Source organism: Canis lupus, chromosome 6 (genome assembly GCF_048164855.1).
Source record: "Canis lupus baileyi chromosome 6, mCanLup2.hap1, whole genome shotgun sequence".
In the NCBI taxonomy this organism is placed as follows: Eukaryota; Metazoa; Chordata; class Mammalia; order Carnivora; family Canidae; genus Canis; species Canis lupus.
The window spans coordinates 33,758,756-33,785,108 of NC_132843.1; the positions used below are offsets into that span (position 1 = coordinate 33,758,756).

General features: G+C 36.5%; 1 protein-coding gene across 9 annotated transcripts in view; it reads right to left on the reverse strand.

Annotated features, from left to right (window-relative positions):
- RIT2 (Ras like without CAAX 2) overlaps positions 1–26,353 on the reverse strand; it is a 468,395-nt gene that overhangs the window by 341,543 nt on the left and 100,499 nt on the right. The window lies entirely within an intron of this gene.

Here is a 26,353-nt window from a genome sequence, read left to right on the forward strand (position 1 = left end):
CCATGGTCTGAGTTCATAAAAAAAGAAGGAAAGCAAGAACTAAAGCAAGCAAGCAGGGAAGCAAGCAACAAAGAAAGTTCTTTGTTCTTGTTCTTATGGTGTAAGTTAGATAAGCAAGTTTAACCATCTCAGAGTGTTATATAAATGTGAGGTGCCAGTAAAGACTATTTCTGGGTATAGTACATTGTGCTATCCACTTATTAAGGCAGGGAGGATCACTAACAGAATGAAATGTTTATTCATATTTATTGTATCCTGATTTTTTTGCCTCTTCTTGTCCCCTAATATATTGTTCTAATCAGCAGACCTATTTTCTGCCTTCTTTGATACCACAATCTTACTTATTGTTTGAGTTAAATCAGAGAAGGCTCTAGCCCTTGGCTTTCCCAATGTGAAGTACTATATATAAAATGAGTTACTGCAAATAAGACAAGGCCAGTGCCATAAACCTGTCAACCTCATCTCCAGGATTTTCTTTCCAAATAGCACCACACACTTTCTTGATATTACCTCGCATTGAGAAAGGGCAAGCCTCTATTAAAGTTAGGCATTTATGAATCTCATGTTTCAACACATTCTCAATAATGTAAAGGATATGGGAGTATTAAGCATGGATCATTTTGAATGGGTTTTGGTGGGGATTCATCACATGTGTGTGCATTAAACCCTTCCCTTGCAAGGGTTTGAATAGTTAGTTAGTGTGAAAAGCAAAAGGCATTTTAGTTTGGGTTTAAGATTTGGTGATAGCATTCTTCAATTTGCCACACTCCATCCAAGAACATCAAACAATCATGGAACAGCAGATGTTGATATTTTCTCTAGCAATGGAGCTAACCTCCAAAGGATTGGCACTTCCTCTTTTGTATATCATCTAAAGCAAAGCCAGATGCAGCAAATGGTCTTGGCCAAGAAATTAAAATTAGATCAGAAGCCAAATATCCTTAGGAGGATTTTGGTGTGTCCTGCTGGCAACACAGAATACAATATTGGACCTTCTGGATCTATATGAGAAGAGGCAACACACAATGAACAAACTAAGCTAATTAAACTGTATCGGGAAGATTTTCTTTTTAGCATGGCATCTGGTCAGTTTATTATATCTAAGTAAAAGTGGTAATTAAAATGAAAAAAAAAAGGAACTAGGCAATGGCTTAGAAGCCAAGTACTTCACTGCTGTCCTAGATAGTTTAGAATCATAGTCTGGATGTAACTTTGTTTATAGTCATATTGAGGCATTTATATATATGTGAATACACATATTAGATAAAAATAACTACTTGAATATACAGTGACCCAAAAATTACCTTTGGATCTGCAGAAATATGTGGCCAACATGAGAGGCTCAGCTGTGAATTATGACTCAGAAATTAAAATTCTACATTACCTTGCTATTCAAACAGTGATTCGACTTTGGATTCTTCAGGAACCATGTTAGAAATGCAGATACTAAGGCTACACCCCAGACCTACTGGATTAGATTACATTTTAACAAGATCCCTGGGTTATTTGTATGAACATTAAAGTATGAATGCACTGCTCAATTATACTAAAAATATGTGAGGTATCTGTGTCTGTGTATGTGAGTGTGTAGGACACACACATAAGAATCACACTGTCATAGAAAATCACAGTTTATAAAAGATGCTCTTTCATTTTTAAATACACTACAGTTTTGAGCCTATAACTAACACTGTTCCCTGTCTTCTCTTTGGGAATCACTTGCTCCCAATATTCAACATGGTTTTCCATCTCTGCTGACCTCAAACAAAGGAAAGTTTTCACAGGGGCTGTAACCTTGAGGAATGAGGGAATAAAATTTCCTCTATATTTTTCCAAAGAAGGATGCTATGAAATTTTTTAAGATAATAAGAATAATATATAGTATTTATTGAGCACATACAATGTGCAAATGTCTCACAAGGATTTCATATGTATCATCTCATTTACCTGCCTAATGACACTATTACATAGTTATTATTGTTCCCTTGTTCTATAGTTGTTGATAGTGAGTTTCAAAAACTTTAATAAATTATCTAAGATCAAACAGGTAGCATGTGGAAGGATCCAATCATATTCATATTCATAATAGCTATTCAAAATAAGCAATATGCTAGTCTCATTTGAGTCATGCCACCAAATTACAAGGATTTGACACAAGTTCAAGCTTGAGCAATATCAGGATATAATAGGAATTATCACAGACTAGATATATATACCAGAAATTTCGCTATGAAATATCACTGAGCTAGAAATAAGATAAACAGAAGTGAGTCCATTGTCCTCTCACCTAAATCAATTTTTATACTTACATGGAGATTTTTAAAACTAATACACAGTTATTCTAACCCCTTTGAACTTCTATAAAAACTTATTGGACTCAAATCACTTTGACTACTTACTAACCTAAATTCCTCTATTGCCGCAAGACATGTGTAATTTCTCCAGCTATCCTGTGAGCTTCTTATAGAGACAGAGACCACACACACCTTTGTCTTTTATCCCAGAGGGTGGATGGCACAATGCCCTGCCTTTAGCTTTTTTCCCCCTGCCTTTAGCTTTTAACATGTTTATGGATTAATTGGCACACTCTGGACAACCTCTGATTTCAAGAAATGCCCCAGAGTCGGAACGGTATTTAGATATTTACACCAAGTGGGAAGTAAACTACAGGTCATCTGCCTCTGAGGCGAGTTTTAGGATGTTAACATCAGGGATAGTCAGGCTTAAGACACAGTCTTTATTTCCTTTGATAACTGAACTTTATCCATGACAATATAGAGTTTTAAATAAATAAATCATTTGAAAGGAAATATTGAGAGGTACTTTTCAGAGAACAATAGAATTTTAGAGTTGGAGAATACAGAGAACAGTATTCCAACTCCCTGAATCAGAAATCAGAGTTCATAGAGGATCTGTGAATTGCCCAAGGTAGCAAAGAAAAACAGACTCAAATTAAGTCTTATACCCTGATAGCCTATCCAATATTATGTCCCTTATAGGATGCAGTATCCACAGTCAAACACTTTCTTTGACTGATACAACTCCCCAGTCAGGGAGGATGTTGAATGCCATTAATCTCTTTCAATGAGGCACTTGATTTCAAATCCTGCAATATAGTAATAATGATGCCAAAATAATCCAGCAGATTATATTGTGCTTGTACTTGAGTGCCCAAGTGGTTGGCAAAGGAATCAGAAGAGACTCTGAGAGAAATGGCAATATCCCTCAGTATTATTCTAGAGGGTATTTGGTACAGCTTCCATTCACAAAGCTAGATCCAATAACTTGGTTGATGCCAATAACACTAACTCCATGGAGGAAAGGATTAATAAACATGTGAGCTTTAAAAATATGGTCATCTACTAATTGGATAAAGTCCACCCGAGGTAATTTAGCAGAAAATAAGCAAATGAACTAAAAAGTGGTCACAGAATGTCTCTTGTATATGGTAAGAAAAAAGTCTCATGTTAGATTATCAGTCAAAATCAGTCATTATTCAGTTGCATCCTTATATAAAACTGAGTGCCCATACTTCTCCAATCTGAGGAAAGTATTTCTCACACATGGATGAACATGGTAGAGAACAAACACCTAGGACTTTCTAAATCGTTATTATAGCAACTAAATAGTTGAGCATGGCATACTCTATGGCAAGTGTTTACCACACACTCATTTGAATTATTATAGTAATCCTTCTGAACAGATATTGTAATCCTCACATTATATATGAGGAAAATGAGGATCCAAGATACCATAACCAGCACAGTATCACATAATAAATAAACGACTGAGACAGAATTTGACCTCAAATTTGCCAGGTTCCAAAATCAGTACTAACAATTCTTTTATGATAGGTTATTTCCTGACTCCTTAAGACATTTTGGCTTTCCTTACTATTTTTTCATGATAATAACTTTGCAACTTTATTAATTAGACTCATGTGAAAGAATATTCCACAAAATAGACTGCTGTTTCTCAATTGTTTTGACTCTCAAGAGTTTTTGTTCCATATATAAACTTATTCACAGAAAATCCAAGACTTTTTTGTCTATGACAGAAAAATAATAAACATGGGAGATCAGATTCTTGTCAGAGTCCTGTATGCTACAGGGAAGGTAACATGTCTTAAATGTTTTATACAAATTGCTATTTAAATATTATGGATATGGTTGGGAAAAATTACCATAGGGTTGTGGTTATGTATGTTATTTAATACCATTATGGATTGATACAAATTATAAATTAGTTTTACTATACAATATATTGTGGAAACTTATTCAATATCCCTTCAGGAAAGTTGAGAGTGATTATATACATGGTATTTCAATATACAGAAGAGGAAATTCCTCTGCCAGCTAGTATTGCCATGCTGGAAAACAGTATGGAAATTCCTCAAAAATTTAAAAATAGAGCTACTCTAGGATCCAGCAATTGCACTACTAGGAATTTACCCCAAGGGATATAAATGTAGTGATCCAAATGGCTACCTGCACCCCAATGTTTCTATCAGTAATGTCCACAATAGCCAAACTATAGAAATAGCCCAGATGCCCATCAATAAATTAATGAATAAAAAAGATGTGCTATATCTGTATACCATGGAATATTACTCAGCCATCAAAAATGAAATCTTGCCATTTGCAATGATGTGGATGGAACTAAAGGATATTATGCTAAGTGAAATAAGTCAATCAGAAAAAAGACAATTATATTATTTCCTTCATATGTGGGATTTAAGAAACAAAACAAAGAAGTAAAGAGGAAGGGAGGGAAAATAAAACAAGACAAAATCAGAGAGGGAGACAAACTATAAGGGGCTCTTAGTCATAGAAAACAAACTGAGAGTTATTGGATGGGAGATGGAAGGGGGGATGGGGTAACTGGGTGATGGATGTTAAGGAGGGCATGTAATGTAATGAGCACAGGGTGTCATATATAACTGATGAATCACTAAATTCTGTATCTGAAACTAATACAGTCTATGTTAATTAATTAATTTTAAATTAAAAAAGAAGAGGAAATTCCTCAAGATGGTCCAATTAAAAATAAGACTATCAATTCCCTTTCCCTCTATATGTTCTGTATATCTCTAACATACTATAGTATCATCTACCATCCTCAATGTCTGAAGAGGTTTTGCTGAGCTTTATCTTTTGCAGTTTTTAATATGGGAATTATGAATCCTAATATTCTATTGAAAATAAAATTGGACTATAATATTGAATATGCATTTTCAAATTGCATAATATGCCCAGAGATTTGATAAGCCACCCTTTGTTCCCATGAGAACCAGTAAATCAGTGAGCTCCACAATACTAAGGTCCTTAGTTTCAATATCCTCTCCCAACAGCCTAGACTTTCTAGAACAGTACTGAGAAAAGTAAATATACTTTTGATAAATATTCATCTTACTTGACAGAGTGGAATGCCTATGTGTTAGTGATACAGTATCATCTCAGTGCATGAAATAAAAAGCAATTCTGACGTGCAAATAGGCATCTAGAGTGGCATATAAAGCACTGATTAGATGAAGTCTTCCTAAGCCAAGTAATGTGGATAACTTAGAGAGTGTGTGGCAGCCAAGATAAATGAACCTTATTAAGAAAAAAAAAAAAAGAAACTTGTGGTTATTTTTAAAAGGGAAAGGCTGGGGACACACTTAAGCTAAGGACATACTGAAGAGATGGCTTGGGCAGCAATTACAGGTCTACTTTAAGAGTAAAAACAAGAGCAAGAAGCTTCAATCACAAAACAGCAGATTTAAGTAAAACCATAAATATTAGACTGTGGCTGGAATCATGCCTTTCTTTTAAATTGTTTTTTCAGTAAATATTAGATTTGAGTAAAAAAAGAGATACTGCGTTTTATAAATTTTAGTATGAAATCATTATATTGTATAATCAATCTATTGGAAAAGAGGATAGTTTAAAATAAGAGTCACCATATGTGTGTCTGGAACTCTTATTCCCACCCAGCCATTAAAAGCAGAGTCTACACCTTTAGCTTAAGAAGCTTTGAACAATATGGACTGACTTGCTTGACTCTGGGGGTCATCCTTGGGGTTGAAGAAGTAGCCAACCTCTGTTTTATATGCAGGAATTAAAATACAAAACCCACCAGGACCTTTCCAATTCTATAAGAAATGGGGACTGCTAACTCTAAGGCACTGGCACATTTGATAAAAGTCATTTCTATTACCGCTTTTTTTTTTTTTTGGAATTGATTTTAAACTGTATTGGAGAATTTTATAGCCCCCTTTTTGGTAATATGATCCCATCCAAAGGCTTTAAAGTTCAATTTTGATTCAAAGTTATTTTCCTTTGTTCAGGGTATAGATTTTTCTGTCAATATGAAAATGAAAAAAATATAATTCTTGAATGACAGCTTAGAAAATTAAAACAGTGAAAACTAAAACTAAAACTAAAATCAAGGATTAGAAACTTCTTTAGTTTTGTTACTAAACAGACAACCAAGCATGTTAGACTACAGATAAAAAGTGGGCCATGGAAATGATGATGGAAATGTCCATTAGGGGAATTGTGATTCATGGAAATCACAGGAGGGAGTGAGCCCTCACCCAGGTGCCAAGTCCTCAGAATTCCAATGTCTTAAAATGAAAAGCATCCCCAAATTTAACATATATATATACATGTGTATATATATATACACGTATATATACAAATTTGTAAACATATATATATATATATATGTTTTGGATTTGGTTAGGGACATATCAGTGGAAGTAGTGGATGAAGACATAAGATTTCATGCTTTCCCTAACATTCTATCAATAAAGTCTATTAACTTAATGGATGGATACCCTCATATGGTGGTCACAAATTTCAGGACAGAAATGAATGGAATCCAATCTAAATTTTGTTGAAGGAAAATAGATTGAGTCAGGGATAATACTGGCATCTTCCCAACTCCAGAAATCCCAATTTACCGTAAAGTCACAGACTAGAATATATAATAAACTAATAAAAACATTTGTTAAGCATAGGTTTCAAAGTTAGAGCAATGCATGGCCTTTTCTGAGGAAAGTTAAGCGCATTTATTATTTGTGAATAGCTTATTCCCCTGACTGCAGTACCTCTAAGTAATATACATTTTGGAGGGGAGAAATCTCTTTCACATCCTATTATTAAGCTATGCACATTTCTTTAGGATAACATGGGAATTCAATAAAGAAATATAATTTCAGACAGAACACAGTACTTGGGATCAGTAGATGCCAGGCAGGTCTCCACTAAACATTTAAGGAACACCAGAGCAATATGATTGCTGAAGCAATTTTTCTTCTGTGTTCATAAGATATATTTTAAAAGAAATGTCTTTTACAATGAAGTTCTGAAATAACAATGGTCTCAATAAGGATCCTTTTCTAGAAATCAGAGCACTAAATTCTAATGCTTAATGAGTTTATTGGCCACATGTCACTACAATTTCACCAAATTTTTCTTATATTCTCTAATCCTCACAATAAAAATTCAAATAGATTTATCTTATTGAGAGGTATTAAGTTTTAGTGAGTTTCTTCATCATGACCTCTGTCCCCCCTGACTTTTACCTTTTCTGAGCATGTGAAATAAATCACAGGATGGTAACTCATTTCATTTTAAATGAAATTTCTGGTTTTGCTTTTACTTCTCTATGCTTTCCTTCAGTTAATGCTGCTAATCAGTAAACTTTTGGGGATGTAAGGCAAATATCTTCAACCACTGGTACATACACAGGTTCTTTAACAGTAATCGAAGTGGTTTATTGATTCAAATGAATAATACTTCTATTCCCACCCACCCAACCTTTGGCTTAAAAATGGAAAATATTAGGTATGTATACACGCTATTAAGAATTGTGTGGTAAGCAGAAAGAAAGGGGAAAAGAAAGCAGAACTAGGTAATTTGAACTTAATACAGTCATGGAAGGTTTTATAGAAAACAGAGCATTTGAGTGAGAGAATAAGCAATAAATATAATTCAGAGAGGCAGAAATGGCAGGTGGAAAAATCTTTCATTTATATAGGTAATGGCCTAGTCCAGAGCATGGAGTTGAGGAAAAGCAAAGAAACATCATTTAAGTGGGTAGCATTTGTGTTTAGACTATAAAATTATTTTCAGATCAATAGACTGCTTATATTGTAAGACAGTAGATTTTTAACTTAGAGCAATATTCCTCAATTTTATAACCTTGTGGATCTCAAAAGAAGAAGAAGAAGAAGAAGAAGAAGAAGAAGAAGAAGAAGAAGAAGAAGAAGAAGAAGAAGAAAGAAGAAGAGAAGAGAAAAGAAAGGAAAGGAAAGAAAGAAAGAAAGAAAGAAAGAAAGAAAGAAAGAAAGAAAGACACTTAGTATGACAGACATGGATTCCAGGTGGACTAAACTTGAGTGGCAGCTATCTAAGTGAACACTTGATGCATCATCATTGCATTAAAATGTAAGCACATACACTGAAATGATGTGGCAAGTCTGAATTGCGAAGTGGCCATCCAGAATGATCCAGAATATACTTGTATTGATTTATAAATTGCTATTTAAATGAATTCACACAATTAAAAAGAAAATTCATAGAGAAATGCCATACCCTGATAGGAAAGATCTGTAAACCTCAATTTTATTTTATTTTTTTATTTTTGTAAACCTCAATTTTAGAGGCACTGTTTTATCGTCGATATAGACCCAGTAGAGTTTAAAAACACAATCATATTGGCACTTTAAAAGAAATATTTTAGAGAATTTAATCTTAAGAGACACTGGGGAACTTTCGAAGTAACTGGTTCATTAAAGGATTCTGTCAACTAACATTTAGCTAAGCCCCTAGATTCCACCTCGGTGTTAGGTGCTAAAGAAACAAAGATGAATGCCTGGTTCTGCCATAAAGCTCATGGTCTAGTTGAGGAAATAGTCCTCTTGACATATAAGAGTAATAAAATATGGAGATGCAACGATAGAGAGGTTGAAAGAGAAGAGCTTTTTAACCCAGCTTTGAGACTAGGGAAATGAAATGATGAGGCTAAGTGTTCCATACTGAACTGAAACTGTGTTTAAGTTTGAGCATGAGTGTATGTGTAGGGGCAGGGGTGGGGCATTTAAAGAAGAAAGAACAGCATGAATAGATGTTCCTTTAAAACACTGCCAAAGAGAAAAGTTTGAGGCAGGAGATGTTAGAGAATGAAACTGGAAAGGTTGACAGCAGCTCATAGTCAATTGGCATCAAGGTGCTTTGTCTTCTTTTTTTTTTTAAGATTTATTTATTTATTCATGAGAGAGAGAGAGAGAGAGGCAGTGACATAAGCAGAGGCAGAAGCAGGCTCCTTGCAGGGAGCCTGATGCAGGACTCAGTCCCGGATCCCGGGATCACAACCTAAGCCAAAGGCAGGCACCCAACTGCTGAGCCACCCAGGCGTCCCAAGGTGCTTTGTCTTTAGGCTATGGAGAGGTAGTAGAGCAGGGAAATCAGGGGATGACATAGCTGACTGGGTCTTTAAATAAGATAACTCTGGGGAAAAGAATAAAGAGGGTAGACAGAGGACTCTTGTAATGTTACTCAAAGTGATGATGAGTCCCTGGACTAGAATATTCGTGATAGAGATGGATAATAGAAGAATTAAATTATATGTAGAAGATAAAATCAGTAGGATACTGACTTTACACAGCGAGTGATAGAAAGGAGCAAATCGAGGATATATTGGTTTTCCAGGTTAGAGATAACTATCAACTGAGAATGAAAATATAATAAGAAGAAAACACATTAAAGAGAAAATGATGAATTTAGTTTCTGACATGTTGAGAGTATAAGGCCTGTGGGAAACCCAATTAAAGACTCTACTGAGGGATGAATATGCAAGCCTGAAATAGTATGGCCTAGAAATACAGTAAGATTCAACAAGTTCACAGTGGAACAATTTGGTGAGTGATATAACTTGAGTGATATAACTTACTGAGCAATTAAGGAGGAGCTGGACTGTTTCCAAAGATCTTTAAATGAATTATTTCATTTACAACTCACAACAAGTCCATGGAGTAGGTGCTGGTAAAATGTTCATTTTACAGATGAGTAAGTTGTAAGTGAGCTGGCCCAAGGTCACACAGCTAGGGAGGGTTGGTGCTTAGACTGAAGCTCGAGAAATCTGGTTCCATGGAATCCATCTATAACTGCTCAATTATATGACTTTCTGGGAAAATGTGTAGTAGAAGGAGCTATAGTTAATGGCCGAACCCTGCAGAGCACCAGCATTTGCATTTCATATTTATTATCTTGGTAGAAGGTTAGCTGATGAGTGAGATGAGTGAGAAAATGAGAGATTCATGGAGAACCAGGATGCATGGTGTTACAGTAGTCAAGAGGCTGCAGAAGAAAGCAGTGGTCAATTATACAATCTCACTTGAGAAGCCATTAAACAGTCATCATTTGGTTTGGCAATTATGAGATGACATCTGTGAAAGTGGCATCAGGAGAAATTTTGGAATAGAAGGCATATTACGATTGGTAAGGTAGTAACTGACTAACGTGACTATAACTCCTATTTTGAAAGTTCAGAAGAGAAGAGTGAGAGATTCAGGGAGGAAGACCAGAAGCTTTGATCTGTGTTGGTGCCAATCTGCATGATTATGTAACTTTCAAACTTTCCCTAAATTCAGCTTGTTCTAGATACTGTTATTTCTGTTAACTTGGAAATTCAACCAGTTATATCACCTCCTCTTTAATCCCAGCTGGATTCAATTTGTCTCCACCATCTAAGCATCCTCTCTGCTTTTGCCCTTACCCACCTACATCTATTGTTCATGGAGCAATTAGAGCTATACTTGGAAATATAGATCATATAATTTCTTCACTCCAAGTCTCCCAATGCCTTCTTATTACACTTAATATAAAATCTAAAATCCTCATCAAGACCTTCATGGACTTTCTGATCTGCCCCCTGATAACTTTGTGACCTTACACTTTACTGAGTCTCTTTCTGGAGTATTCTTTACACAGATATTCATACATATTTCCCCACTCATTCCCTCCTGGTCTCTGTCCAAGGTGACACTGCCTCTGAGAGGACATATTTGAACACAATAGGATAATAACCTTCCCATGACTCTCTATCCCTCTTTTCTTGTCTTTTATTTGTCATAGCACTACCCATTACCTTCATTCTATATAAATAAGAATATTTACATACTTATGCTTATATATGTATAAGCTTATATGTATAAATATATATGTAAATATATCTGTATCCTCTAAAATGTTAATTCCATAGGTCCCTGAGCTAGAACAAAGTCTTGTATAGAGTACCCTTCAAATATATGTGCTAAATGATTAGACAGAGAAAGAATGTTTATAGCAATATTGTATATTGCTAGAAAATAAGGAAGGTACCTATTCCCTTTAGAAGTTTTCTCTGAGGGGGGAAAAAAAAAGAGGTTCTCTTTGGGAAATAATTCCCCATGGCTGTATTTACGAAGGCATAACACTGCACTCTCAAATAGATAATATGGAGGTAGCAGAAATTGATAATCAATAGATAACAATCACTTCACCAGGATCTGAAAGCTTAGGAACACAAAGGAAAGCTATAAGCACAATGTCTCTTTCTTCACACAGAACCATTTCAAGAGGCCAATCTTGCCATGGCTCTCTAAATTCTTTATTTATATCAATGCAGAATATAATTAAAAGAGTGATGATTTGGGTTCAACTCAGTAAAACTACAGTGAGTCCCTGAGTGCCCCAGTCTGTGCTAGATACCAACAATAGTATGCCATTTTAGAAAGAAAAGTATGGCCTGGCCAAAAAAGCAGATTTGTTGTCAGGTCACACAGGGTGTATTTTTAACCAAAGTGATGCAGCACGGGAAATAGAAGCAGCTTTTATTGATCTTGTTATTTATATGAAAACATGATTTGCCTGTTTACCACAGTGTTCATTAAGTGCATCAGCTATTATGTAATGAATTTCTCCAACACAATGAGTATAGTCAGTTGAAAATTACCAGGGCAACCCTTTTACAGAACGATGATTCCTGGGAGAAATACAACAGTAATCCAGTCAGTTAAGTGTCTGCCCATAGATTTGGGTATTGCTATAACAGTCCACATGCTTCCTGCAATTCTAAGCCAGCTCTATATTTATCAGCTTATTTTCCATATACAACCAGTTTTATCACCCCTTATCCCTATAAAGGAGCTGGTAATTAACCCTTTCTTGTCACGTGTGTATAAAATGTGCCCCTGAAACAACCTAGCATAGAAATGCACACGAATAGTAGCTTTTCTGTGGTTTTTATTACTTCAAAGAGAAATGTTTATTTTTTCAGTATCATTTTCTGGATTCCTCTATCTGAATGATAGAAATCATGTAGATTTATTCCATTGCATCTGTGAAGAAGGAGAATTTCTAATCCAGAGGCTTGCTTGAGTGGCTCAGTTCCTCTGAAATTTGGAAGTAAGTATCTGTAAAATTCTTCAAGATCCTCTCCTTCAAAAATGCCTTGGAGTCCGTCTTTTCTTTGATAACTCCAATTATTGGAGTTTCAGATTTTAGGTTAACTCTACTGTCTATAAATATTATCCCTGGAGAGGCCAAAATAAATGCAATTAAATCCCAAATTCTCATGTAGGGGTCAGTGAATTTGAATGGGACAAACAGAGGGTATCTTTATTTTTAATTAACCTCTAATTGACAGGCATTTCCTTTCATTATGAATATAATCAACCACCTAGAGTACTATGAACAGGACCTGTGACTTTGTCATGAAGAGAAACGACAGCGATTCTCAAATCATCTGCGAGTTGGACAGCTTTCTCAAGACATAGCTGATGATTATAACTACTTAGAAATTATTTTCCCTTCTGATTGACCTTATTTAATGTGCTATTAGACAAGCAGTTACATTACTGTATCACATTTATTAATACTGTGATAAGTAAATTTCAATGTAATTGGGTTTTTTTTGTAATTCCATGCCCTTTATTTTCTGTGTGTGAAAGCATTGTTCTGAGGAGGAGCGCTAGCTTCCCAGACTGTCAAATGTGTCTAGGACTTAAAACCCAACAGGTTTTTGGTGTAGCCTGTTCCTTTTTTGTTCACAAACTTAGTCTCCCTTGAATCAGACAATTGCCAAAAGAATTGTCAGTTTTCAGAATATTCCTTCATAGCTCTAGGTGCTCTAATTGTGGGTATTTATATTTCTATGCAGTTCACCAAGAAAATTCCAGAGGTGGAATCTATTTTCTAAAGCTTTTTTCCCGGTCAATCTGCTCCCAAGATTGTTGGCAGAATTAAAAATTCAGTCAGTCATTTAGGGCTAAGAGTTCTTTTGAGCTTTTAATGACTATACAGAATTGCATAAAGGAAATAAACTGTCACTCTTCGAGATAAATGGGAAGAAGCCCATCAAGTCTTCAGGAAATTACAATCCTAATATTACAGTGAAAAACAAAACAGTCAGTTAACAAGCTAGCATCAATTCCAGCCAAGCAGCTGCGATGAATTGCTGGTCCAGTTTTTGGTCACAGAACATTGGAGATTTCCCCGTATGCTGGTTTCTTCCACAAATCTTTCCCTTTTTAAAAATCTCTGTGCTAAGGCAGCCCAGGCAGCTCAGCGGTTTAGCGCTGCCTTCGGCGAGGGCCTGATCCTGGAGACCTGGGATCGAGTCCCACGTCGGGCTCCCTGCATGGAACCTGCTTCTCCCTCTGTCTGTGTCTCTGCCTCTCTCTCTGCATCTCTCATTAATAATTTTTTTTTAAATCTCTGTTCTACATTGCATCTGCTTATTCTGAATCTCATTTGCTCCAGCTTTTTGCAACTTCACATATCTCGCAAGGTACGTAATCTCTTAATGGAATTGACACTGATAGGGGAAAAAAAAAACTGGGAGGAAGTCTATTTACATCCACTTATTCTTTCATTTAGCATTTGCTGAGCACCTACTAGGAGTTTGCTGTTGTTGGGGAATAAGAAGAATAAAGCTGGGTGCCTCCTCTAAGAACTCTTAGGCTCCCCAGTTCCCTCTTCTCGCTGCACTATGCCACCCACACTTCCCTTTGGTGTGTTTCAACAGATATCAGAACTACCTGAATTTTAAAAGTGACCTCCAAGTAAATTGTTATTTCTAACTAGAAGTGAGACTTAACTACAAGACTATCCAATTAGGCCATATTCCAGTTGTCTGAGGAGAAAGGGGAGACGGCATAATTGGGAGAATTTAGTGTCCCCATCTCCCCATACAGATGACAGTCCAGCATCTCTTTGCTTAGCATCAGTCCCGATGGACCCAGTAAATGTTGCTCCAACTTGTTTTCATACTTTTAAGCCAAAATGAGATCATATTGTGCATACTGTTTCATATCTTACCTTTTTCAGCTAATAATTTCCATATTTTCACTTGAATAAATGTTGATTTTATCTAAAATCCATACTCTGTTCAATTTTTCCCCAATAATTCATAAGATATCGTTCACAGATCATTTGTCTAAACTAGAATTCCATCCAGACTGTGCATTGTCCTTATTTGTTTTGTGTCTTAAGTTCCTCTGTAAAGACATAGTATCAAAATGTGTCTTAAATTATTTATCATTCTTAGTTTTGTGGTTGTTGGTTAAAGCACAGGGATGCTGGGTGCCTGGGTGGCTCAGTTGGTTAAATGTTGGTCAAATATCTGCCTTCGCCTTTGACTCAGGTGATGATCAGGGTCCTGGGATCAAGCCTCACATGGGGTGCCCTGCTCAATGGGGAGTCTGCTTCCGCCTCTGCCCTTCCCCCTACTCATGCTCACTCTCCTTCTCAAATAAATAAATAAAATCTTTTTTTTTTAAAAAAAGCTCTGCCTCTTTTATTTTTAATATGCCCACAATTACCAATGAAGAAATCCATTCTTTCACACCAATCTATGTATGATACAAGCAAAAAAATAATGTATCTTTTCATGAAGAGCTATGAACAGAGATTATGGTAACAGAAGTTTGCTGACACGTTCTTTGTGTGTCCATGAATGAATTTCTTGACAAGAAATTGACTCCTTTGTAAATGTTCATGTTTAATTAGTTCAGAAACTGTCAGAGACTTAGATATAGCCAGTCCTGAGCATGCTCAATATATACCTATTTTATATTTCTTTTACAGTTTGGCCTTTTGTAGAAAATTAAATTGAATTCTATCTTAAGGCATACAATTTAAAACATGCAGGTCCTGTGGAATTTGGTTAAATATGTTACTTGTTTCTCAGCCTAAATATACATGCATATTATTTTCAGCATAATTTAATCATAATTGGAATTGTAGTTGCAACCATCATTCAAAATTGCTGCCATTTTGCATCTTGGCACAAAGGTTCATTCTGCTCCCCTTCCACTTTGTCTAAGAACTCTGTCAGCCTCATCAAATGAGCAGAAATGCCCTAGCTTTTTTCAAACTGCACGAGACAAAAAGGAAAAGAGAGAAAAATGGGCTTTTTGAAGATGATTGAATTTTGTATGAATCCAAAGCTCATTTCCTCTCTGGCTTTAGTGAATAAAAAGATATTTGCAAAATCCTGCAATACCAAGTATCATTTTTTATCATTTTAACATGGGGAGCTAATTCAATAGAAACAAGCTGAGATGAAGGACAGTAACACATAGACCTGGTTTTAGAGTGTTGTTGGCATTCCTAGAATGGTTCCTTTTTTGTGATAATATCTAAGTTCTATTCAATTTTCTCTGCTTTATAACGGGGTACTTACAACATCACATTATTTGAATTCTGAGAATATATTATTTCTTCCTAGTAAAGACCTTAAAACAGGAGTGAAACCCAGATATATAGGATATTGGCAAAAACAGGGCAGTCCCCAAAATGTGTTGGATGATTTCTGCGGTTCATTTGGTGCTTATGAAATGCCTGTCTACTAGAGCTGCACAGTTATAAACTTCCCTGATGTTGATATGTTTTATTCAGTCAACACGTGTTTCTTGAACATCTACTATATGTGAAGTCTGGGAGACAGCAGCAGTGAACAGAATTTAAAAAAAAAATCTTGCCCCAGATAGTGATAAGAAGTAGACAATAGGGAAACAAAGGTATGATACTAATTCTGTTGGATATGGTAAGTGCCAAGAGGACACCTAAAGTCTAAGCAAGGGTTGGGGATGGGGCAGTTGCCAGAGGCAGTCTCAGAGAGAAGGTAATATTTGATGAAAGCCCTGTAGGAGATAAAGGGACAAGCCTTGCAGGTATAAGAAGGGATATCCCTACATGTTTCAGGGGAAGGTAGGGAAGATTCCTGAAACCAGGATGTCCTGGGCATGAGTGAAATTCTCAGAAATTCAGTTTACACTGTAGACTCTCTTTTGGTCTTACTGCAACTCTGAGTAACTTGCTGAGCTTTTAGACCTCATGTGAAGGTTCAGCTGGGTTCTTAGCACTTTTTTTTTCTCTTGAGGGATAATAGAAATTATTATAACTGTTTAAGTACTTAATACTTTCCAGGCATTTTAAGGTCTTTACCTACAGTGTATATTTTAATCCTCTCATCAATTCTCTGGGACAAACCAAGGCAGCTTATTTAGCAAGGGAGGGTACCAAACTCAGTGCTCAGCTGGTAGAGAACAGAACTGGGGGGGGGGGGGGAGCCCAGATCCAAAAGAGGTGTCTGTCTGACTCCACACTGTGAATTCCTGACTGCTCTGCCAAACAAATACCAACATGTCCTGAGATGCATGTGTGGACATATGCATATATAGAGTAAATAACATTTGCATAGAATCTTCAATTTTCAAAGCAATCATACATTTACTTTTTATTTATATCTCATAACCACCTCATAACATTGATAAATTCATGTTATCCTTATCTCCCAAATGAAGAGTAGGCTTAGGATTATGAAAATATCTTCTCAAAGTTGCATGCCTAATAATTAATGGCATCTGGTTTGAGTCCTGCTCTTTGGCAGTGAGTCTACAACTCTTTCCACTAGCTCTAAAGTTAATTTCCAAATTTCAGAGAGTGTAGGCATAACTGACAGTCACCAATACATTGCATTTCCATATTTAAAATTTTGTTATTATTTATGAAGCGGTACTTAAAATGTTCTCCATGAAAAATTTCACAACATGCAGACACATGAACACATACACACAGACACACATATATTAACTAAGTTGCGGCAGTCACACTGTGTAGGAATTTCAGAGCCTGGTTTTGAACGGCATCTGCCTCTAGAGCTATATTATTACCCCGTGAGCAGTCAGCATGGGTGATTTCCTCCCTCTTGGGGCATCATCTATTAAGATGCACAGGGGCTTATTTTGCCCTGAGATAACAATGTCAAATATTTAGCTGTTTCTTTTTAAGAGACTCATTTCCAAAATCTTCAAATACTGCTATTATATGACCGATAATTTTTGTTTCTTCACAAACACTGTCAGAGAAAGCTCAAGTATGGGATGTGGGAGGCGGTGGTGAATGACCCATAAGAGAGCTTTCTATGGAGAAAGCAAAATTCTGCTTCTGCATATTTACATGTGTATCATAGAATCACACCCCCAAAGTAGCAATCTATCACTAGCTAACAGCATCAAGTGCAAACTCACAGTTGGGGCAGAAATTCTTTGCTCTTGTCCCTGACCAGATGGCCGAAGCATCCCCTTGAACACTTCTGTCTGTGATGTTTTGTAGTTGGATAGCTTCTGTCCCAGGGAAGTACTTTTTCATGTTGAGTTTAAGTCCGGCCTTTTGTAACTTGAAATCCTATCTGTTTTATGTCTATTACATTTTTAGTGAGAATAGTATATTGTCAGGAGACTCAAGTTCTCATCCAGTATTGAACACTAACTAGTTTTATGGCTGTGATGATTCATGTAACATCTTTGGATTTAAACTGTAACATGAGCAACATAATAAGTCCTTTGTGATCTGACAGCTATTGTGTCCCCTATGCTATCATCCTACCTATTTCTACAGCCTACACAAAGTCTGAGTGCATTTACCTACATAGTCTTTACTAGACTGGACTGGAGATTAAAACAATAGTGTCCAGAAGAGTAGTATATAGCATTTTTCCTAGGACATTGAATTTTTTAAAAAATGGCATTATATTTCTGTTTTCTGAGTAAGGTGAGGCAAAATTTACCTAGATAGGGCAGCCTGGGTGGCTCAGCAGTTTAGCGCTGCCTTCAGCATGGGGAGAGCCTTTGAAGACTCTCCAGCCAAAGAAGGAGAGTCTTTCCCTGTCCAGGTTCAACAATCTTATACTTGAACCCAGAAAATTTCATGTCATAGACAGATGAGCTTTCTGCTGTTTAAGTCATGACTATTAATACATATTTTGTGTTGTTAATACCTACTTTGTTCATTGGAATCTCCTTGACTGATATTTCAAATCTCTCCATAGTCCATCCTCATATTTTGTGTTGTTAATACCTACTTTGTTCATTGGAATCTCCTTGACTGATATTTCAAATCTCTCCATAGTCCATCCTCATCTCATTCATCAAAGCACAGCTCCATTTCTGCACAAAACTAAACTCTCCATGTACTGAGCCAGACCTCTGATGGTCTCTCTGTGAGCCAGGGTCATTCTTGCCTCTAGACCTTTGTGCAAGCCTGACTGTAAGGGCCTGGTCCTTTCCTTCAGCAAGTCTTCCTTCCACATAAAGCTAAATTCCCACCTTGACAAGAAATCCCTTCCTGATCACTGCAACCTCTTTAATTCTGTAAACTCTGAATTCCAGAAGTGCTAGAATTTATTGTTATGGACAAGTCCAGTGTCCTCAAATAGTCTGTAAATTCCTTTAAACCACATTGATCATTGATTGTATGCATGCTAAATATTTCTGGTTGCACAAATATCTAGCATTCCCTGATTTCCTCCAAGAGGAGGCGGTGAAATAACATATGGATATAGATTTGAGGCAAACGAAGGAGAAGGGTGAAGGACAGCCCAAACTCCTGCTCCTCCAGACATTACTGGGCTTGGTAATGGAGCTTTGGACTCAGGAGAGCTAGAGGCAACATCCCGGATTTTCTTTCTTAATTGTTCTTCTGATTTGCTTCTCTGTAACTGCTTCCCTTCCACCTGAGCTGTATCAATCTGTGTTTGAAACAGGAGGGATCAGTGAATAGCTCAGAGGAGCAGATCAGGGAACATAGTCAATTTAAAGGATGTACCCTGGCTGTACTAAGGATCCACTCTGCAATTAAATATAATTCCAGTGACAGAGCAGAACCAAGTCAGATACAGTATATTGTTTGGATACTGAGAACTCTCTCTCTCTCTCAGTCAAACACTAAAGATAATTTGTTTCATTTAAAAATAAAAATAGTACCTTGCAGTTGCTATTAATTTATAAATATTGTTCCAAAAGGTATCCAGATCATTTACAGAACTAGAGAGCCCTACAAACCACCTAATTCAATTTCTAATTTTTCAAATGAAGAACCAAACAAAACAAAAACACTACCACTAACAACAAATGTCACAGAGATTTGTAAAACTCATTTAGGACTATTCCTCAGTGAATGCTGGAGGTAAGAAGACTGGTGTGCATGTGTGTGGTTTTGCTTTGTTTTGTTTTTGTTTTGTTCATTTTGACTAATAAGGTTGGTGAGGGGAAATAAAAATTAAATTGAAAAATAAGAAAGGATTTATTGGACATAATATAATTAATGTATTTTTACCTCATTACGAAAATTTGGTGGCCAAGTACTAGACATTAAGAAAATATTCATCAATCTGATATTTTCATCTGAATTCAGATAAAACTAATTTCTGAGTGGAAAAATTCAATTTCTTTTCTATGGGACTGGCAGGATCCCCATGAGTCATCCTAAAGTAGAGCTATGATGACAACTAAAGCCATCAAGTGGCTTCCATATAGTAATTGAAAATGAGGATGACCTGATTTATGACAGGTGAACCCAGAAAATGGTTTTCCTTCCTCATATCTGAAGTCAGTGTTATTTTTTCTATTGTATTCTCAGCTCTAGCAGCATGTCCAAGCAAGCCAGAGACACACTACCTGTGAAAGTAAGCTCAGGGTCTATAATTCTGGTTTCATCAGGCTCACTATAGGTCAGTGAATTCATCATTATTGGACTTCTCACCTACAAAGAAAACGAAATCTCTCCTGTCTCCAAAGTTCTGAGCTCTTGTCAAATTAGAATATGAGAGACTACTAAGCATCAGGATACTGCAGCTGCTGGCAAAAATTGCCTTTTGTCATATGCTTGAGTCTTGTCACAAAGACTGCAAAACTCACTGTCATCACATGTAAGGAAAAATGCTATTAGATACTGATTTCATTAAGATTTTGGTTAATTTCCATCTTCAAAAAATAATCAATGAACTGAGGCATCAAGGCCTTAAATTTCACTCAATGCAGTATTCACTACACTTAGTTTTTACCTTTCTATTTATTTATTAAGAACTGAAATCTCTGGATCTTACTGACCTTTAGACCACCAATCTTCATTCAGTTCCTATTCTATGCAGAACACCATCCTCTGATAGAGAACATGTACATATTGCCCTAATTCCTCACCTTGACTCTGGCAAAGGCAAATATTATTGTTCCATCCTATTGATATGAATAATAAGGTATATAGACCGTTTTAAGAGTTTTGCCCAAGGCCATACATGCGGTAAGTGATAGGTGTGGGATTTGAACCCACAGCTTTCTGATTTCTCATGCTCTCTTGTCACTCACTTATTACTTGTAAATTATACCATTGACTAGGGCTTTTGCACAACATTTGGATATTTGATCACATTGACCCAGACATCTAGCCCAGAGTAATTCCAAGCTAAGTGACAAAATAACCCAACTGCCTACCCCACACCCCTACTGTTCTGTTCTGCCCCTTTGTTTTTTTCTGCCACTCGACGTGAAAAATTGGCAGAGACATTAAAGAACTCATTTTGTTTTTCAAAACTCATTATGTGCTTATTTCATTTGATACTCTCAATAAGCAAGGGAGGGAGGGAAACTGAGTCTTCCAATATAATGCAGAAGAAACTGAAACTCAAGGAAGCAGTTCAGTGACATTAAGCCCAACTCAGGATGGGCTTAATGTCACCTGCTGCAACCCACTTACTCCAAGGACTGGACTCTTATTCCTATCAGGACCTGTGTACTTTCCTGGCGTTTCTTTTTCTTAAGAATGATGTCCATATAATTTATTATCCAAACCAGAACACTTTTGAGAATGAAAGAGCCTTCTGCTAGTAATTAAGCCAGCACAACAGGAATAAACCGGGATCCCTGGGCAAACCTGAGCAGATGGTTACCCTAGTCATAAGGAACTTGCAGTTCTTTAAAAATCATAATGTTTAAAAAAAATCATAATGTTTATTAGCAAACTGTCAGAAGTTCAAGTAACATGTGATGGTCTCTGTTATGTAAGAAAACTAACTTAGTTTCTCAGTAATTGATATAACAATCATCATATATATGTCCATTAATGGACATGTACAAACACTAGTCAGAAGACTTCAACATATTTTATTCTTTGGGCTTTTGAACTGTTTTTTACATAGAGATACTTAGAATAATAATTATAGCATGGCTTGTGTCTCAACTTTTGTAATTTATATACTACTCTTGTAAGCAGCTAATATATCTTACAATGTATATAATAATTTTCATGACGATGTCACGAAGATGGTTTGTATTTACTGAGCAATTATTATATCCTGACTGATTTAAATGCATTCTCTCAATCAATCCTTTCAGTAAACTAAGGAGTGAGTATTACTATATTCTCTATATTACGGAGATAGATTCAGAGAGAAATAGAGGTACGGTAACCTCATTGCATACTGCTGGTTAAGTCTGATTCTCAGACAAGTATTCTTAACTACTATGTGCTATTAGCTTCTCCACCCTGAGAAAAACAGGGCATGTATGATCTTTCCTGCTTCTTCCACAGATGAGCAAACTAAAGCACAGAGAGGCCAAGTCCTTCTTAACTGTCTCTGATTACTATACAAGAGAGCACTATTTAAACTCAGGTGTTTTTTTTTTTTCTTTCTTATTTTAGAAGGGAGGAGGGAGGGCAAAGAGAGAGAGAGAATCCCAAGCAGACTCCATGCCCAGCACAGAGTCCCAAGCAGAGCTCGATCTCATAACCCCGAGATCATGACCTGAGCTGAAATCAAGAGTCCAAAGCTCAACAAATTGAGCCACCCAGGTGCCCCCAAACTCAGGTATTTTAACTTCCTATTTTCCCCCTTTTACCAAATAGTAGTTCATTAATAATAAATTTTTTTTAATCAATATGATAGTTCACAGAATCATGCTTTGACCCTTTAATGTGTGCTTCGAGGCCAACACCAACTTCACATCCTCTTACTCTACTGAGCTTTCCTTCTTTCCCTCCTTCTCCCTCTTTCCAGTATTTTTTTTTCCTTTCCTCTTTCCTATGTTCTACCATCCAACATCTCTGAGGACCTACTTTATGTTTAGCACAGGCTAAGAATACCTGAAATGGACATTCTCATATGGATATCCATAGGATACCTGAAACAGAGGATAGTACTGAACCCTATATATACTTTTCTGTGTTATGCTAAAAGTTTAATTTATAAATTAGGCACAGCAAGAGATTAACAACAATAACCAATAATAAACTACAACAATTATAATATACTATAACAAAAGTTTATGTGAATGTGGTCTCTCTCTCTCAAAATATCTCACTGTGCTGTACTCACCCCTCTTCCTGTGATGATGAAAGATGATAATGCCTACCCGATGAGGTGAAGTGATTAGAAGACACAGGCATTGTGACATAGTGTCAGGTGACTATTCACCTTCTGCTGATTTTTTAGGATGATCACCTATTTTGGACTGGCCAGGGTTGACTGCATATAAGCGCATAACTGAAATGCCATAAGCAAAACCACTGATCTGGGGAAGAGGACCGCTGTGCTCTATGAGGGGACTGAAAGGTATTAATCAAGAATTACTGTAGCCTGTGTCACAGCGATGTGTGAGGAGCAGTGGGAGCACTTTATGGCCCTAAGGATAGAAGTGGGATGGGGGGAGGGGTGGAAAAAAGAGAAGGAAGGAGGGAAAGGCTTCTTTGAGGAAATGCCATAGTGACAGTACAGGCAAGCAGGAGATAACTGAAGAATGAGGGAGGAGAGCTTCTGTAGATGGAGCTAGTGCAGGACTCACAAGTGGCTAGTGAGGCAAAAGGAGACAGATCTTGAATGATCTTGAATGACCCACTACACGCACTTTAATGTAAAAGCTGGGAATGGTGACTATGCCTCACTTCACCAAAGGCACTCAAGAGCTGCCCAGAACAGAGGCTCAGCAGCCACATCAACCAGTCAAATAAAGCTGGCAGGGAGAATCACAGTGAGGGCTACAGACACACAGCAGGAAGCCTATGGACTCCAGACCTCTGGGTGAGAAGATCATGTCTGGTAACTCTTGGATGTGTTTCAATAATAACACACTGCTCTTACTATGTGCCAGGCACTATTCAAGCATTTTATGTATATTAATGTAGCTAATCTTTAAAACAACCCTACGAATCACTTAAGTACTCTTTGGGCCCCAAACTCTTTGGTATTTGATTAATTTTAATTAATTGTAAGTTGACTTTACTCAGTCCCACCCACAAGTAGCAGCACAGTTCTTTTTTATTTCTGATCCCAGAGGAGCTGTTTGCAGTGATCCTGTGACTGAGAACCACATGTGACCCTATTTCCAAGTGCCCTTCAGAGGTTATATTTTTTGTACCACCTTAGTCCTCTTAGTTTCAGCGATGAGACTGAAGGAATTTGTCTACCTAACCAAACAGCACAGAGAACATCCATGGGATTATTGAATGGAACTTGCTCTTTATCATTCCTGCAATAAAGTTGCTGTACCCCTTTGGTGGTTTTTGGTGTGGTAGTGGAGGGGGCCAGCTGACATTCTGCTGCTCACCAGTCTAAATGCCACTGTTCTAGTGGACACAGAGAGGCTGGAGTAGAGAAGCAAACAGATGTGGAAAGAGGAAGGGGAGGTACCCAACTTCTTGTACAACCATGTGTTATTTCAGTGACATTCACAAATATAATGACCCCTTTTTGGAAACACACCAAGTGACAATTATTTTAGAGATACGTCCAGAAGTCAAAATTTGCTTCAAGTTAAACACACTTATTAGTCTATTGTGTCTTAATATTGTATTGTGTTTCAATTTTACATACTTAAATTTTATTATTCATCTAATAACAGTTACAAAGCTAATAACCAAAAATCAGAAGGGATGAGCTCTAGATCAATCTTGGCCAGGTAACAGCTGTATAGACTTGAGCAAAACAGTGTCTTTGATTTGTCACCTTTGAAATAGGCACTCTGTATACCAGCATTAACTGGCTCTTAGAGGGACTGCAAAAACAGAGAAAAAACTTTATAGACTTCTGAATGTTGTTAAAGGATTATTAATGACATTATCTGAAGCAGTCTTTCTAGAGATGTTTTGAGCTACCTAACATTTTTTAAATGATGATGTATAAAACAATCATGCTCAATTATAAATTCTTCAGTGTTGATGTACTTTTAAAGAATGGTGTTTTCTTTGTAAGCAGTAGAGTAAGAGTAGTTAATCAGAAAAATTAAACAGCATGGAAAGCTGCCTAATTCCTATATTGTGAGAGCATAGGAGGTAACTTTTATGATGCTTCTCTTACATAGATCGTTCTCATAATAAAAAAAAAGATTTAAAAAACTGTTGTAATTCACGGGAAGAATAGAAACAGGATAGTGGGAAATATACTAAGTTGTAGCAAATTAGTCTATCATAAATCATTTTGTGATTTTATTAACAGCTAATACAAAATTCAAAATGAATTATTCATGACATTTGTCCACAAACATTTTCTTGAACTTGAAGTGAGCTTTGATGAACACAGCATATTTGGTTAAAAATATATATTTATTGTTATTTCCAAAATTCTTATTCCTCTCTCCTTGGATCATTATCAAACAGCTACACTGAATAACTTGAATCCATAGTAACCAACAAAGAGAAACTCGATTGGAACATATCAATGCTCAATATTCTCCACATAATATTTATCCCTGACAGACACAGTTGAAGGGGGTTTACGTGAAAGTGTTAGTTGTGGAGAAAAGATATTGTAAAAGTTTCATCACCAGTTATTGGGGGGAAAATATAGAATGAAGTTTCATTTAAAATAAAGTTAACTGAAAGTCTGGCTATACTTCTTCACATATATTTTTTAATCAAGTCTCCAATTTTTTCTCCTAAATTTATTTATTTACTTAAAAATTTATTTATTTAAAAATGTATTTATTGAAAAATTTATTTTTTTTTATTTTAGAGAGAAAGAGAGGATGGGGAGGGGCAGAGGAAGACATAGGAACTCCAAGCAGACTCTGCATTGAGAACAGAGTCCCATATAGGGGTCCAATCTCACAACCCATAGACTAAACTTGAGCTAAAACCAAGAGTTGAATGCTTAACAGTCTGTGCCACCAAGGCTCCTCTGCCCTAAATTTAAAGGTAACTAAAGAGAACTATTCTGTTCATTTTTTAAAACATATATACATTAAATGTTTACTCTGTTCAAGGGACTAGCCTCTGTACTATACCACAAGACAAAACAGTACCATTGCTGCCTTCAAAATGTTTATATACTAATTCGTAGGGAAGACCAGACTATGCATACAAATCTTGAGACAGAGGCATGCTTTGTTTTTTGTTTTTGTTTTTTTCTCACCATGACCAAACTTGTTCAAAGTCTGAACATTTGTCTTGCCACTTATACTGTACCTTTGCTTTGGTGTTGTAGCAAATGAGGGTTTGAAACATATTAAGGAAATAAAATGTTAAATAACACAGCCTTTCCCATGGCCCCACTGGGAAACTCCTTGCTTCTGGTAAATGTGGCTATAAGTAGCTCATGATTACCTTCACTTGGATCCTCTCCTGTGGCTGGGACTGTGAACCTGATTTCTGGGGAGCCACATGTGCACCTGAGTCCTTCACCTTAAACTGGATCATTCTCCAGAAATTAAAACAAAATTGGCTATTCAGTTACATAGCAAGAAGAAAAAGTGCTACAAAAGAAATTACATTATATGGTCCAAAGACAAAGATGACCTTTGGATTATCTGTTATTTAGGATTCTTAATGCTCATGGTTCCATCTCTGCCTGTGATAACTGAGAGAAGATATCATCTGTTTTATTTAACCTTTCCTTCTTTAGTATTTTTTAAAACATCCAGGTCCATTCCTCCTTGGATCTTTGCTATATCTAGCTAAGCGCTAGCCGCATGTATCTAAATGAGACAATTCCAAGCATTGAAATGATTCCAAACACTGATATCCTGAATCATTTGTCACTCCATATACATTAC